Here is a 4,128-nt window from a genome sequence, read left to right as displayed (position 1 = left end):
GATCCCACCAATGCTGTCGTCTCAGAACTGGAAGCCCCAGTGCAAGGCGCCTCCACTACATTTCGAAACCGCTAGTAGAGTCTTTTCGCCTCCCAACGCCGTTTGTTAATGGAAAACGCGGAAATATATTCTTGAAAGAAGAGGAAGACAGAGCTAACTGAATTTAATCCAGCAGAATATCTCTAGCTCTGTCTACCAGGCATTCTAAAGTTCAACCGAATACATACTCTGTCGAACACATTTATTGGGATTATATCGATTCAGGGCCATGAAAAGAAGTGGTTTGCATGATGTGTGAAGAGACTGGAAAAAAATCCCACACCTATGGTTAAGGACAGTGCGGGGGGGGGGGGTAAGGGCAGAGGGTGGGGTGGGAACTGGGTGGAGGGGAGCTATGGGAGGAAAAAGAGGAACAACTGTAATAATCTGAACAATAAATATTTAATTAAAAAATATATATATTAGCAAATCGGCCCAGCTGGCATGACTCAGACGTTGAGCGTTGACCTATGAACCAGGAGGTCACAGTTTGATTCCTGGTCCGGGTACATGCCTAGGTTGTGGGCTCCAACACCAGTAGGGGGCCTGCAGGAGACAGCCAATCAATGATTCTCTCTCATCATTGATGTTTCTATCTGTCTCTGCCTCTCCCTTCCTCTCTGAAATCAATAAAATATATTTTTTAAAAATATATTAGCAAATCGGATCCAGCAATATATTAAAAGCAGGATTTATTCCAGGGATGAAAGGCTGGTACAATATTTGCAAATCAATAAATGTGATACATCACATAAACAAATTGAAAGACAAAAACCACATGATCATATCAACATATGCAGAAAAAGCATTCCACAAAATCCAACAACCATTTTTTTATTTTAATTCTTTATTGTTTAAAGTATGACATATGTCTCCTTTTCCCCCCATTGACTTCTCCCTGGCCTCTCCCACCACCCAGCACATGCCTCACCACCCCCCAACTGTCTGTGTCCAATGGTTATGCTTATATGCATGCATAAAAGTCCTTTGGTTGATCTCTTACCACCACCACCCACCCTCCCCTGCCTTTCCTCTGAGGTTTGAAAGTCTGTTCAATGCTTCTATGTCTCTGGATCTATTTTTGTTCATCAGTTTATGATCTTCACTAGAGGTCCAGTGTACAAAATCCGTGCACTTGGTGGGGGTGGGGCTCCCGCAGCCCGGCCTGCACCCTCTTGCAGTCCGGAACCCCACAGGGGATGTCTGCCTGCCGGCTTAGCCCCGATCCCCCTGGGAATCAGGCCTAAGCTGGCAGTCAGACATCCCCCTCACACTCCAAGACTTTCACAGTCCAGGACCCCTCACTCCTTACCTCCCACCTGCAGCAGAGGCAGGAGAGGCTCCCGTCACCGTCGCTGTACTCGCCAGCCCTGAGCCCGGCTTCTGACTGAGCGGCACTCCCGCAGTGGGAGTGCACTGACCATTAGGGGGCAGCCCCTGCATTAAACATCTGTCCCCTGGTGGTCAGTGCACATCATAGTGACCGGTCATTCTGCCCATCATTCTGCCGTTCAGTCTATTTGCATATTAGGGTTTTATTATGTAGGATTATATTCCACAAATGAGTGAGATCATGTGATACCTATCCTTCTCTGACTGGCTTATTTCACTTAGCATAATGCTCTCCAGGTCCATCCATGCTGCTGCAAATGGTAAGAGTTCTTTCTTTTTTACACCAGCATAATATTCCATTGTATAGATGTACCAGTTTTTTAATCCACTCATTTGCTGATGGGCACTTAGGCTGTTTCCAAATCTTAGCTATTGTAAATTGTGCTGTTATGAACATAGGAGTGCATATATCCTTTCTGATTGATGTTTTTGGTTTCTTGGGATATATTCCTAGAAGCCGGATTACTGGATCAAATGGGAGTTCCATTTTTACTTTTTTGAGGAAACTCCATACTTTTTTCCACAGTGGCTGCACTAGTCTGCATTCTCACCAGCAGTGCACAAGGGTTCCTTTATCTCCACATCCTCTCCAGCACTTGTTGATTTGTTGATGATGGCCATTCTGACAGGTGTGAGATGGTACTTCATTGTCATTTTGATATGCATCTCTTGGACCAACAACCATTTTTTAAAAATATATTTTATTGATATTTTACAGAGAGGAAGGGAGAAGGATAGAGAGTCAGAAACATCGATGAGAGAGAAACATTGATCAGCTGCCTCCTGCACACCTCCTACAGGGGATGTGCCTGCAACCAAGGTACATGCCCTTGACTGGAATCAAGCCTGGGACCTTTCAGTCCACAGGCCAAAGCTCTATCCACTGAACCAAACTGGTTAGGGCCAACAACCATTTTTTATAAAAACTCTCAGCAAAGTGGGAATAGAGGGATCATACCTCAACATAATAAAAGCCATATATGACAAATGTATAGCTAACATCATTCTCAATGGGAAAAAACCAAAAGCATTCCCCATAAGAACAGGAACAAGACAGGAATGTCTGGTTTTAACACTGTTATTGAACACTAGGAGCCCAGTGCACGAATTTGTGCACCTTGAAACGAACTGTGGGCTGCGAGGCTGTGGTGGGCACAGGGGCAGGTCTTGGCCCATCCTCTGCGCCTTTGCCTGGCCTCTCCCACCGTGGCCCCCAGTCCCCTGTCTGCTGGCAGCCCCACTCCTGCTGCCACCACTGCTCCCATAAGCTGACAGTGCCAGCCCGCTTGCATCTGCTGACAGCGTGGAGCGATTAGGGCCAGTGCCAGCAGCGCATGCAAGCAGGGCTAGCGCCATCAGTGGGTGTGAGTGGCGGCTGCTGCCCCAATCACCCCTCAAGAGCAGGGGCAGGTGGAGAAGCCCTCAGGGGCAATTGGGTCTGGCAGCCACCACTCACACCTGCTGATGGCGCCGAGCCATTGGGACCAGCACCAGGTGCCAGCAGTGAGTGCAAGTGGTGGTTCCAGTGCTGGCAGCGGGTGTGAGAGGGGCCCTCTCCAGCAGTGGGTGCGAGAGGTGGCTGCCACCCCTATCACCCCTCAGGAGCAGGAGAGGTGAAGAAGCCCTGAGGGGCCATTGGGGCCGGCACTGGGCACCGGCAGCAGGTGTGAGCGGTGGCTCAGGCGCCAGCAGCAGGTGCAAGCACCTGGTGGAACCACGGTGCATGGGAGCAAAGAATTTTCAGTAACCACCAGAGGCTCGCCCTGATGACAGCAATCGGTGCCTTGCCTTTGTCTGGAACTCCCGCTCACCTACTCCACCATCCAGCCGTGGCTGACACCCACCATGTTCCACACTCAGCCTCCTGCTACCGACGCCTACCATGATGCACGCGCGCCCCCTGGTGGTCAGTGCATGTCATAGCGACCAGTTGTTCAGTTGTTCCACCGTTGGGTCTATTTGCATATTAGGGTTTTATATATATAGACTAGTGGCCCGGTGCATGAAATGTGTGATGGGGGGGGGGGGGTCCCTCAGCCCAGCCTGCACCCTCGCTAATTGGGGACTGATGGCTCCTAACCGCTCACCTGCCTGCCTGCCTGCCTGATTGCCCCTAACTGCCTCTGCCTGCCTGCCTGATTGCCCCTAACCCTTCTGCCTGCCTGCCTGATTGCCCCTAACCCTTCTGCTTGCCTGTCTGATTTCTCCTAACTGCCTCTGCCTGCCTGCCTGATCTCTCCCCCAATTGCCCTCCCCTACTGGCCTGGTTGCCTCCAGCTGCCCTCCCCTGCCATCCTGATCTTGCCCCCAACGGCCCTCCCCTGCCAGCCTGATCGCCCCTAACTGTCTCTGCCTGCCTGATCGCCCCTAACTGCCTCTGCCTGCCTGCCTGATCGTCGCTAACTGCCCTCCCCTACTGGCCTGATCTCGCCCCCAACTGCCCTCCCCTGCCAGCCTGATCTTGCCCCCCAACTGCCCTCCCCTGCAGGCCTGAACTTGCCTCCCACTGCCCTCCCCTGCCGGCCTGATCTCATCCTCAACAGCCTTCCCCTGCCGGCCTGATCTCTTCCCAATTGCCTTCCCCTGCTGGCCTGGTTGCCCCCAACTGCCCTCCCCTGTCTTCCTGATCTTGCCCCCAATGGTCCTCCCCTGCTGACCTCATCTTGTCCCCAACTGCTCTCCCCTGCCGGCCTGATT

This window comes from Myotis lucifugus, unplaced genomic scaffold (genome assembly GCF_000147115.1).
Source record: "Myotis lucifugus unplaced genomic scaffold, Myoluc2.0 scaffold_4, whole genome shotgun sequence".
Classification (NCBI taxonomy): Eukaryota; Metazoa; Chordata; class Mammalia; order Chiroptera; family Vespertilionidae; genus Myotis; species Myotis lucifugus.
The sequence above is the reverse complement of the archived record's forward strand: the minus strand, read 5'-3'. Positions refer to the sequence as shown.